Here is a 13411-nt window from a genome sequence, read left to right on the forward strand (position 1 = left end):
CCTTTTCCTCACCCTGTTTTCCCCTTTTCTCGTAGAGCAGCCGCGGCTCCGCCAAGTTATTGCTCCAAAGTTAATTGCAGAATCTGGTCTGCGCCGCACCAACTCAAGATTGGATTACGCTGTGATTTAATGGATGGAAGGACATGTTCTGCGCTCTAGAATTGATTGTCTCAAGTGACTGCCAGCATCTGATGGCTTGACATGAGTTGTAACAGCCCGTTAAAGGTTACAGTTGTAATAAAGGAGTGCTCAGCTGGAACCAAACATTTACTTTTCCATGAATTACACTGTGATTATACTTCTTTCAAGGCTTTCTGAAAAACTCTCCACCGCAATGCCTTTTTGCTGCTCCTCTTTAATTTTAATCTGCCTCTTTTTTTCATTGAACCTCATGCATGTTGTAGTGTGCATTCTTTCATTCTCTCTTATCTTCTTCTTATTCCTTCCCTTATGTCATCAGTTCAGTTCCCCATCCCACAATCCACTGGAATCCCTCCTATCCCAACCCAGTGTTCTCTCTCTCCTTTTCTTTATCTCTTCATCTCCTCTCCTACCTCTCTCTTTCTCCCCTTCATCTCACCTCCAGCAAGCCGGAGCACCCCTCCTCCTCCTCTTGGATCGTTCTAGTTCACTTTGTTTCTCTCTCTCTTTTCCTCCCTCTTACTCTCTCTCTGCACCCTCTTGTCTCTCCTCCTCACCCTTTCTATCTCTTTCTTCCTGCCCTTCATTCCTCTTCAGCTGCCAGAAGCTCGCAGGCTCGGAGCCCCTCATCCAACCACTGATAAATCAGAAGCACCCTGGACAAAGACCTTGTCACAGAAGGTAAGTGTCTCTGGGTGTATTTGTGGTGGTTGTTCACTATACCAGCGCTGGCACCTGCTTTATGGCACAGGTGTGAAGATGATGGGATGTCTGTAGTAGAGGAGAAAAGTGGAGAACATGAACAAGAGAGATCATGATAGTAATGATGTGTGAAGAGGAAAGTGAGGGAAAACCTTTTGATAAAGGCAGCTTCAATGCAGCATTGGCCCAAAAAAACCCCAGCAGAATCAAAAAAGACACGGACGATCAGTGGTAGCACAAAGAAGACAGAATGGATGAAGAGCTGGAAAAGATGAGAATGAGCTGGAAACCAGTAAAGAAACATTTTAAAAGAAAGAAAAAAAATCACAAAATTGGTTGCTGATGTTTTTCTACATGCTACAAATGCATCAGAGCCCGCCCCCTCCTCCTCCTCCTCTCCCGTAAGCATCCCATTCACAAACAGGACCAGCAACCAGGCTGTGGTAATTGGTTTCCTGAGCGCTGTGTTTGTGTGTGCATGCATGTGTGTGTGCATGCATGTGTGTGTGCATGAGAAAGACAGAGAGGAAGATATGAAAGGGGGGCAAAAGACATAAGAAAGGGCACTACAGGTGAAGCTTGGGAGAGAACGGCTGAATGAAGCTGCAGCTGGCGCTCTGGTACATTAACATTATCTATAACACTGCTGTCCATATGGCACAGTGCTGCAGTGATGGCGAGGGATGTCCTTTATGGATTTGTGGGGTCGACGCGTGGCAGACTATTACAGCACACTGACAGAGAGATATAAACACATATAACTGGTGCTTTAAAAACTTCAAAGATTTAAACTCTTAGAAAAAATATTTCTTTTTGCATCATTCATTCCACTCAGCGAGGCTCACCAGTCTGCTCATTTAGCTGGCCACCTAAAAGTAATATTGGTTTTAGTAGTAGAACCAGAGGCTGCTGTGGATGTGTTAGACTTAATGTGCTGGTGGGTGATGAAGAAACTGAAAAGGAGGTGAAGGTTGAGTAGAAGGAATACAAATTTGAAGGGTGTGAAGTGTTTACATATAGACCCCTTTACTCCTGTGCTCCTCAATAAAATCCTGTTTGAACAATGGCCTTCAGTCGTCAGAAGTAATTTCATTTCAGTAAAAATACAACAGCTCTATGAATCCAAACATAAGTGAACAAACGGCATCCTGAAGACCAAGGAACAGAAATAATATCCCGAGCTTTGAAAACCTGACAGAGATTGAACACACTGTTCAATCCATCATCCAAACATGAAAAGAGCATGGCACAACTTCAAACTTTCCCAGTTATGGCTGTCCACCGAAACTGATCAGGGAAGATTATTCAGAGGAGCAGCCAAGAGGCACACAATAGCTCTGGAGGAGCTGCAAAGATTCACAGCTAAGGGAGCAACATTTGTTAAAAAGACATATTTTAGTTGGCCTTTATGGAAGAGTGAGAAGTAGAAAGTCATTGTTGAAATAAATCTATTGGACGTCCTGTGTGGAGTTTACCAGAAACCATTTCCCCTCGGGGATCAGTAAAGTATCTTTGAATTGAATTGAATTGAATTGAATGTAGAGGTCACCAAAAAACATCTGAAAGAAGGTGCTCAGTTCAGATGGAAAATTGAACCTTTTGGCCTACATGCTACACACTCTTTGTGGTGGTAAACCTACAGTGCGCTTCACCAACATACCATCCCTATGGTGAAAAATGGTGGTGGCAGCACTATCTAATGGGGATGTACGCTGGTTAGACCTGGTGTCAAGATAAATGGTACTAAATACAGAGCAATGCTGGAAGTAAACCTATTTGAGGCTAAAATGACAACAGCCCTAAATATCCAGCCAGAGCTACAGTCAAATGGCTCAGATTGAAGCAAATTCATTTGTTAAACTGGACCAGACAAAATCCAGGCTTAAATCCAAGTGAGAATCTGTGGTAAGACTTGAACAGTGAATCATCAATTCAATCTGAATGAACCTGTGGTACTGAATGAGTACCACTGAGTGAGCCTCTGCAATGAATGGGACAAACACTTTAGTCTCTAGATATGCAAAGGATAGAGACATAGCCCAAAAGACATGGAGCTGTACTTGGAGCAAAAGGTGGTTCTACAAAATATTTTCTCATTGGGCTAAAAACATGCACTGTTAGGTAAAATATGGTGATGTTTGACTGTTCAGTATGACAAAAATGGGAAGGTTCAATGAAGCAGTCAACTCATAACCAGAAGTTAATTTCTGCAGGTACGGCACCTAAAAAATCTATTTTCCAGATTCCTTAATCCCCTTGAACTAATGCAATACATTTTTCTTAAACAAGGGGACACTCAGTATATTTTACAGTCTATTCCATTTTTCTTCTACCTCTTATGGTTTCTCCTCTCCTCTCATCCCATCACACATATTTATAAACTCAATCACCACTTTTCTATTAACCAAAAACGTTGAGCTTGATACATGGTTAAATGTTTCCACCCTATTTCTTGGGAATTTGTTGATTTCACGAGGATGAAGCTCGGTGAAGTGTGAAATACCCAGGTGTGAAACAACTCTCCTGTGGGAGGAGACCTTGCAATTTAGCTGCTGGGTGTGACTGAGAAAATCAAGGTCAAGGAGGCAGACTCAATAGTTATGCATGTCTATGTGTTTAAAAGGTTTTGGTTAAACCTGGTATTAACATACATTGAAGGTAATCTGTCTATGACCTCTTATAATAAAATATTACCTTCCCCTCTCTGTGTCCAAATATAAATAAATGTAACCAACATCCAATTTAGTTTTTATTTTATCTTTTTAAATCACAAAATCTTGCCTTGCTTTATATTTCAAATCCAAACGCTGCACCTTGAAAAATCTGTAAATATCCTGAAGTTAAAACCAGGTTGTATATAACCCACTGATTCCAGTCCCCCCCCCCAGGCCATGATTTAACACACACACTAATACTCTCTTACCTTGGAGCACTTTTATTTTTAGGTGTGCACACAGACAACGTCTGCAAACAATCTAGTTAGCTTGCATTAGCTTTCATAACCACATTAGACACAGAAATGTGCCAAGGTTTTGGGGGTTTGTTGTGCAGATGGATGGCAAATCGATTAGGTAGATGATCCTCCAGTGTGACCCAGGTGAATATTGTGATTTAAATGTTAATCTTAACTAACCTTTATAAACAAGTTTTATCACTTGCAAACGCTGTGCTGGTCCACAAGGCATCTATATGTTAAGTGTTTTTTCTTTGGGATCTCCTAAAGCCCATCACAAATTAACCAGTACCTGGCCAAGTACTACATCAGTGTGTGGTTATATAAGTGAAGTATGATCATCAGAAACTGCAGTGTCAGAAGCACTGATGTTTATAATGGAGCACATCTGTCTCCCACTTTACACCTACATGCAAACTTGACTCTAGATTCCTTGATGGTTCTGAGTGGTAACTTGGTTGGGTCAGGTTTAAGCTCATAGTACCATGGTTGTTATAGAAATCACGGAGAAGGAGATGTTTCTTGACAGGCAAGAAAGAGGGGAGTTGTTTTAGACTTAGATTTGTTAAAACATAAATGGTCATGAATAACGTTTTAAAGACTAATGCTGCTGCCACACTTTACTCATAAATGTTTCAGATAATTAAAAATTTTTTATCATCAAAGATAACATGAAAATACAAAATGCAGTTTTTAAATAAATTCTTTTGAAAAGGAAAAATCTATCCAATTATAATTACAATCATAATCACAATCATGGCCCTATCATCAATTAATTGTGATTAACCAAATTTGTATGGTTCAGTTTCAGAAGACACACTCAGGCCTGATTGCTGCCAGAGCTGGAAAATCAAAAAATTACTTGTCTGACATGAAGCAGGCCAAAAGATCGCAAAAAGCATGTCATTCCCTGATTTAGTTTGAGAATCAATGAAAATGAAACTCACCGACATCTAGTCTGGAAAGTCTTACAAAGCAATTTCCAGGGCTTTGGGACTCCAGCGAAGCATTGAGGCAGTCCTTATTCACAAATGAAGAAAGCATCAAACACTGGTGAAATTTTCCAGAAATGGCCAGCCAACAAATATTACTATAAGACTGCCAAAACGTCTGTGTTCAATATTCAACAATAACAAAGAGATTGGGAAAATGGTATCCATTTAAGACTTCTAAGGGCAGAATAACTACTGATCCGACATGACCCAAAAGTCATCTTGATTCTCAAGACTTTTGGGAAAATATTCTGTGGACTAAAGACATAAAAACAAAACTTTTTGGAAGGTGTGTGTCCTGTTACATTTGATGTAAAACTAACACTGAATTGCAGAAAAATACTAACAAACACTTCCCGATCGCCTGACTATCGTGGGCTAAATGTTAATCTAAGATTGCCACCAGGTGGTCAGGTAGCTGAATTATTTAGAAGATAAGTCCAGCTACCTCACTGTAGCAACCACTGCAAGCATTCAGATCAGGTTCAATGCTTAGGTGAATGAATTCTTTATCAGTGCAGAAAAAGCATCTGCTTAACTTAGCATAAGACTGTAATCTGGTCAATGCTATTACGTTTGGTTGACATTACAGTGTATAGTATATACAATATATATAATTGTGTAGCAATTGCTTATTGTGCGGCAGTATATATAGCATCATGGATTGTCGTGCTCATGCCACAGAATTTACAGAAAAACTTGGGGCTTGGCTGGAGATTAACTTATGATTAACTAAACATTTATATTAAAGACTCTTTTAAGACCAAGGAGACCCAACTAGATAAAACTTTATCACTTGAAAATATATGTGTAAATGTGACTTTATCTCCACGCATGATGTTTAACATCCTTGTATTGTATAAGCCACCATCTAGTTGCCCACAAACCTTTTTTCAAAATTTAGAAAAACAAATCAAAACTTTTAAATACAATAGTGAAGTGATCTGTTACGGGAATTTCAATGTTAACTGGTTGGATAAATCCAATAGGAAACACCTTAAAGAATTAACATCAAAATATGATTTTCATCATTTTATAAAGGGACCCACTCGTCTAACAAAAACATCAAAGACAGCAATAGATTTAGTTTTTTCCAATAAAACTGAAAGAATTTCAAAAATATACAATCTGGTGTGTGGCCTATCAGATCATAACATGATATTGATTTCCAGAAAACTCTCAAAAAAGCAGGTAACTGGATATAAAAATGATCAACAGGTAACAAAGTTAACAATTCCCCACAAGGACCTCATAATTTTTGAGAACAAGTTAACAAACATTAAGTGGGATGAAGTAGTAAAACATAGTCAAACGTATGACTGTTGCAATATATTTACTTCTATAATGAGTAATGTTTTAGATAAGTTTTTAAAACAATGTACAAAGAACTCGGACAACCAACGATCTAAACTTCAAAATAAATGGAGAACTAATTGAATAGGTAGAACAAGAAAAATATTTAGTAGTAATATTAGATCCTCAATTAAATTTCAAAAGTCACATTAAAAGCATTGTAAGAACAATGAAGGCGAGTATGAACTGTTTCAAAATGATCAGGAGCTGTCTGACATTAGAATGTGCTCATGTCTTTTTGAATACAATGATCCTGTCACATCTGTCCTACTGCACTGCTGTTTGGTCTCAGACCAGTCAAACAACCTTAAAGCGAATCGAAAGGCTATATAATCAGACTTTAAAGACTTTTGATAAAAAGCCCATTCGATTTCATCACGGTCACATCTTACGTAAATATAAAATCTTAAATTTTGTGAATTTTGTTAATCTTAGCTATATAAAGTTGATTTTTAAATGTTTGATTAGACTTGCACCTGAGCCACTTTGTAAATTTGTTAACAGACTGGACACCTCCAGGTCAATGAAAGCTGCTACAAGTGGAAACTGTAAAGTTCCATTTTGTAAAACATCTTTTGCGAAACATTTCTTTTCTGTTAAAGGAACCAACCTATGGAATGGTCTTCCTGTTAATATTAAGACTTTGACTAGCCTGTCCACTTTCAAAAAACAAGCAAAATCCTGTCTCACACAGCAGCAGCAGTGTGGCCATGTCATATGAAATGCATAACTGTATATATGAGGCGTACATTTATTTGATCTTGAGTGGATGTGTTAATTTTATTACAGTGATTTTAATAGTACTAACTGGTTTCTGGACATTTCTGATTGCATTCATTGCCACTGTTTTTACTTTTTATTTATTTTAACTGTTAAAAGCCCTTCAAGGGACAGGTGCTGCAAATTAGCTATGGCTATAAGCACTATGATACAGGCATCAGATTATTTTGCATATAATGATCTATGTTTATTGTATCTGTCCCTACCAAATAAATAATAAACCCAATTTCTAAAGTGTACAGAGGTGATGTTTGGGCATTATTTACTTAAGGCTACGTGTCTTCATGTGCCACGAAATACAAGGGAGATCCACAGTGGTCTGAATCACTCTGGTTTTAAATCCATGCATCACTACAAGGCTGTAGACAAACTGAGAGATACAACCAAATCTAAAGCTAGTGCAGCTCTAATTACCTATCTAGGTTTAACCAAAGTTTTTATTTGTTCTCTCATGAATCAGGGAAACATTAACCTTTAAAGCAATTTTAAGATAGATGTTGGCTTTTAAATTAACAGAGGGTCAGTGTTGGTCGTAAAAGGGTAAAATGTGTCATTATTGCATCCAAAGAACTGTCCTACTTGTAAAAAGATCACATGGAACTCCAGCCAGTGCCAGGTGTGAGCTGTGCTAATGGGAGCTACTAAAAGGTCAAAGTAAAAGAGTGTGGACTGGTGTTTGTGAAGATGTTTTTCCCCTTTAACACCTGAGAATGCTTGGAGAATGTCGGGGCAATTCGACCTGAATTTATTTTACAGTTAATGCTCCAAAAGACTAAAGACAAAACTCCACTTGTGACTACAGAAAATCTGTAGAGTTTTCTGCAAAAAAGAGTGTTTTTGCTAGTGCAGCGAAGTTAAATGCTCATTTTAGGACAAAGGTAAGAAAAAGTCAAAAGAAAGATATGGTGTCAATCCAGGGCCTAAGTGAAGATTAAAAGTGGAGAAGTCCTGAAGAAAAATTCCTTATGATGTGGTTCTTGCTATGACTCATTTAATCATCTATTACACTTTTCCAATTTTCACTTTTAAGAAATTTTGACAATAGTGTGTAATTTTTCTTCCAATTCACTATTATGCACCTTTTCGTGTTGGTCTACTGCACAAAATCCCTATAAAATGCATTTAAGTTTGTGGTTGTAACACTACTGTCGTGAGGTGACATCTTTGGACTTTTTTGTGGTTTTATGTTTTGACTTTAGTTTGGTTTTGTAGTCATGGTTGTTTGTTTATTTCCTGCCTCCTAGTGTTTGTTGTTTTATCTCCTAGTTCCTTTAGTGGTTTCTTTTCTATTACTTGTTATGGTTTTCTTATGATTAGGACTATTTTTATGTTTGTTTTTCTAGTTTCCTTGTTTTCCTTGTAGTTTCTAGTTTAGTTTCCCATGTATTATATCTGTGTTTATTTATGTTTTGGTATTTGTTCCCTGCGCTCTTTGTTTACTAGTTTATTTTCTCTGTTGCTCCTCGTCCTGGTTCCCTTTCTGTGGTTTAGGTTTTGTTTTTTTACAGTCAGGGTTTCTTTATGTGTTCTTTGTTAATTATTAGGTTTTGGTGTTTCTTGTATTCCCTCTAGTTTCTCAGTTTACTTTAGTTAATGATTATTCTAGGTTCTTATGTCTCTTTTGGTTTATTATCTCCATCTATAGTTTTTCTTAGTTCTGTTTCCCTGAGTCTTGTTATTTATAGTTTTGTTTTTGTAGTCACATTCCTTTGGTTATGTTATTGTCTAGCTTCCCTCATGTTTTCCCCTCTGGATTTATGTTATGGTTTAGCTCTCGTGTTTCGTTTTGTTTCTAGCCTTGTCACCTTGGCAACTATTCACATTCCCTCAGTTCTCTACAGCCTGGTCCACACCCAAATTCCATCTCCCCTGATTTCCTATCTCTCATTCTCATTGGTCCATACTCCACTTCCTTCTGTTCATAAGCTCTCTGTTCTTGTTTGTTCCTCGCTGGTTCCTTCCGTTCGAATCCCCGTTCATATCTCTGTTCACCTACCTTCGTCTATGTACTTTGCCTACTATGTTCCTGCAGTATCAACTTTGCAAGTTTTTGGATTTCTTGTATCTGCAGTGATTTTGCTACATTCCTGCTACATTTGGAAAACCTTTTTGAACTTATCTTTGAATAAAAGAAGAAGACTCCTTTAAACATGCAGCTGCTGAGCTCTTGTCTGTGCTTTGGTCACTCTAAACTTCAGAACCCGACAACTACAAACAGTTTCCATGTATAAATATTTATTCACTGTAAGAGATTCCTTTCCATGATTTTGTTGTACTTGCTGATGGTGGTCAGAGGGCCCGGTGGCACCGAATATATAGCAGCCTTACATCTGTCAGTGTGCTCCAGGGCAGCTGTTGCTACAATGTACCCTACTATGAATGTGTGAATGGGTGGTTGACTGATTGTAGTGTAAAGTACATTGGAGTCCTTGGACTTGGCAAAGAGCTATACAAATGCAGTGCATGTCATTTGCTACCTGAAACAACATTTTATATGGTACCATATATGTGTAACTTTTATTTGTTTAGCTTAGGAATTGAAGCTTGATGCCATGATTTAGCTGTATTCATCTTCTCATCAAATTTAGATCATCTTTCTTGACACTGGTGAAAAATACATCCCCACAGCATCATGCTACTACCTCCATGTTTCGTTCGTTCGTCGTCTTCCGCTTATCCAGGACCGGGTCGCGGGGGCAGCAGACTCAGCAGAGACGCCCAGACGTCCCTCTCTCCAGACACCTCCTCCAGTTCCTCCAGGGGGAGCCCAAGGCGTTCCCAGGCCAGCCGAGAGACATAGTCCCTCCAGCGTGTCCTGGGCCGTCCCCTGGGCCTCCTCCCGGTGGGACGTGCCTGGAACACCTCCCGAGGAAGGCGTCCAGGAGGCATCCGGTATAGATGCCCGAGCCACCTCAACTGGCTCCTCTCGATGTGGAGGAGCAGCGGCTCTACTCCGAGCCCCTCCCGGATGGCCGAGCTCCTCACCCTATCTCTAAGGGAGTGCCCGGCCACCCTACGGAGGAAGCTCATTTCAGCCGCTTGTATCCGGGATCTCGTTCTTTCGGTCATGACCCAAAGTTCATGGCCATAGGTGAGGGTAGGAACGTAGACCGACCAGTAAATTGAGAGCTTTGCTTTTCGGCTCAGCTCTCTCTTCACCACAATGGACCGGCACAGCGCCCCCATTACTGTGGCAGCTGCACCGATCCGTCTGTCGATCTCCCGCTCCATTCTTCCCTCACTCGTGAACAAGACCCCGAGATACTTAAACTCCTCCACTTGAGGCAGGAACTCCCCTCCAACCTGAAGAGGACAAGCCACCCTTTTCCGGTCGAGTACCATGGCCTCGGACTTGGAGGAGCTGATCCTCATCCCAGCCGCTTCACACTCGGCTGCGAACCGCCACAGCGCATGCTGTAGGTCTTGGCTAGAGGGGGCCAGCAGGACCACGTCATCCGCAAAAAGAAGAGACGAAATCCACTTTCGTGGACCTCCATGTTTCACTTTGCATAAAAGTATGTGGTTGTAACGTGATACATTGGAAAAAGTTTATGGTCTATGTATGTATTTGTACTGCAGATTAAATAATATGCAATGAAAGGAACACTACTGATGGTGTCATACATATGTATGTTTATTCCTGGACGCGAGAGAATTTGTGCACCCTTTCATCAAACATTTTGACAGGTGGGCGGGACTTCCGGTGAGGGCGGGACTTCCGGTGGGGGCCATGTGGGCGCCATGTGGTTGCCATGTGGGCAGGAGGTCACGTGGTCAAGCTGGGGGGGTGTCCAAGGGGGGCGTAACAGTGGATGTTGATTGGTTGTCGTCATTAGGGGCGATACCTTAAATGAGTCAATTAAAACACAGGGGTGTGTTTAAGGGTGTTACGGGGAAGGCCTTAAATGAGCCAATTAAAACACACAGGGGTGTGTTTAAGGGTGTTATTAATAATCTGTATGTTTTTTCAGGCGTTAATACATCTAAAAAACAAAAATAAATAAAAGACATGCATCCTTTTATATTTTAAAGGTATAATCAACTTAATGTTGACCTATCACATGAAATCCTAATAAAGGAACTGTGTAACCTGACAGAATTGTAAGTTAATTTTGCTTTACAGCAGGACCTATTTGTTGAATATATGAGCCAGTCTAAATCCGTTCAAAATAGAAAAGACCTAAAAAGTAAATAAAAAAATTGTGCTTCACTACATCGATGGAACGAGAAAAACCTTCAGCTTCTGCGTCAACATACTGGAAAAGCAGCTGAAATAGGTAAGACGAATATGAGATTAACAGAAAAAAAAAGAACATCAGTATACTGTTTCCAAGTTACAAATTGACTCTAGCAATGATGTGTTTGTTTTTGAATCATGAGAGACTCCATTTTAGGAAAAAGGAATGATAATTTTAGTTACCTGTAGCTTTTCTAAAACATTTACTTTTTCATCTTAGAGTTACAGGGTTACAGTTATTCTATATCCAACTGTTAGGGGCGATGTCAGGAAGGGGCAGTTACGTCTGTTTCTTAGATAACATATCACCTTTGAACTCAAGAAGGGTTTTGGTCTTAAAAACATAGTCTTTGCAGTTGAGATAACACTGTCATGTTCTGGTATAAATACTGTGTGTAAATGTTGGGGCTCTGTTTCATTGGCTAACCTCAGTGTCAGGGTCTTCAAATGCTGAATGTCTTTGAACCATAACACTTGTTACATTGAAAAATACCAGTACTGACAAGAAAAAATGTCGGTAAATATTTCAGGAAACCCGGAAATTGTGGCTTCTTCTTCTGATAATTCACAAAAGCACAATGACATCTTTAAACGTAAGTAAGTAAGTAAGTATTCATTTTTAAGAAATCATTAAATGCATGTGAATGTTCTCAAATTTTGTTTATATATATTGTTTATATATATATATATATATATATATATATATATATATTTGTTTCTTTGTCATAGAACCCACCGCTGATGACCTTGATGATTTCATCTTGACACAATCAGATTATGGTAAGTAAATGTTAAATGCAATAAAAAAAAAAAAAATATATATATATATATATATATATTATAGTTAACCCTTGACAATGTTTCAATTTATAGATTTGATGAGAGAGGTAAACCCGAATGATCAAGTTGGAGGGTTCAGCGGCTGGAATCGACACTCTAAATTAAGAAGGCGAATTATTTCCAAACAAGAAAAACTCGCAACAACTGAACTTTCTTTTAACACAGAAATTAAAACTGATTCTTTGAATACCCCCCCCGTCAATTATCATCATTTCCCCTGAAGACACACCGGATAAGTTACCGGCACCACCAGAAAGTAAGTCCTAAGAACTATCTATTTTTTCTTTGAGAGTGAATGTATTTTAAACCTCAGATAAAAAACTGTTTACAGATTCGACTGAGAGCTCTGTGGAAGACATAGTTGTCGAGCAGGAGCAAGGTAAGGAAATAAAAATTTAATAAAAACAATATATAAATATATATATATATATATATATGTATTTTAAGCATAGTTCAATAAAATGTCATATAAACCTGTTTACAGATACATCCAAAGATGCCACATTGAATCCGCCCACCAGAAGGTCGCTTTTCAAAGATCAAGACAGCTTTCAGCAGAGAGGCACCGTTTCAGTTCAACAAGAAGTGAAATCTGGAGGTTTTACCGCAAAGAATCGGAGTAAGATAAAAAAAAAAAAAAAACTTGTGTATTTTAAAAACTATTTTTCGTTTTATTTATGAACGCTGTGCTGCACAGCGTAAGATAACTTTTATTGTCTTCTGTTTTTACAGAATATTTAACCCCGGCCAAAAGACAGCGACTCTCTGCGCTACAAAGCTGAGCAACACTAGTGAGTGGATTAATGAACGGTACGTTTTAATTCATACATACATACTGAATTAATTTGAATTGCTTTATTTTTTTCAGCTTTAATGTGATTATTTCAATATATATATATATATATTTATTATGTATTTATTTATTTTTTGTTCATTCTCCTTACAGAGGTAACGTTGATGGTAGGACAGATTGGCTACAGAAACGGACAGCGCAGGAAGACAGTCTCTACAGCCTCACGGGATCTTCGTAATAAGGCCTCATCGTTAACGCTTCTGGCAGCATGTCAGATTCTGTTAAAGAAGCATTTTGGTGACATCAAGGTGATTTTAAACTGAACTGATCACTGTGTTTTGTTTTTTGTTTTTTTTTGTTTTTTCTGTAGGTTAGTTTTATTTTTATTTTGTTTCTTATGTTCATAGAAATGGATAACCGAATCAGACTTGCCCTGGATGAAATAAGAAATTTAGTTAATGAACTTAACGAAATTCCCGTTAATGCAGAAGTAAATAGCGCACCGTCTCCACACAGCATTGAGCAAAATTATCATAATCCTTCTACGTCACACTCCGCAGATCGGCACGGGGGTCATTTTAATACAGACGTAGCAGTTAGTTCTGATCAAGTAATCAGAC

The 13411-nt window shown here is 38.7% G+C and overlaps 1 protein-coding gene across 1 annotated transcript in view; it reads left to right on the forward strand.

Annotated features, from left to right (window-relative positions):
- Positions 1–575: 575 nt before the first annotated feature.
- Positions 576–13411, forward strand: part of LOC124863930 (parvalbumin-7-like) — an 89870-nt gene continuing 77034 nt past the window's right edge. Inside the window, exon 1 of the mRNA XM_047358497.1 lies at positions 576–822. The gene's annotated coding sequence lies outside the window, so the exon portion shown is untranslated. The remainder of the gene's footprint in view (positions 823–13411) is intronic.

The sequence above is a fragment of the Girardinichthys multiradiatus genome, chromosome Y (genome assembly GCF_021462225.1).
Source record: "Girardinichthys multiradiatus isolate DD_20200921_A chromosome Y, DD_fGirMul_XY1, whole genome shotgun sequence".
Lineage (NCBI taxonomy): Eukaryota > Metazoa > Chordata > Actinopteri > Cyprinodontiformes > Goodeidae > Girardinichthys > Girardinichthys multiradiatus.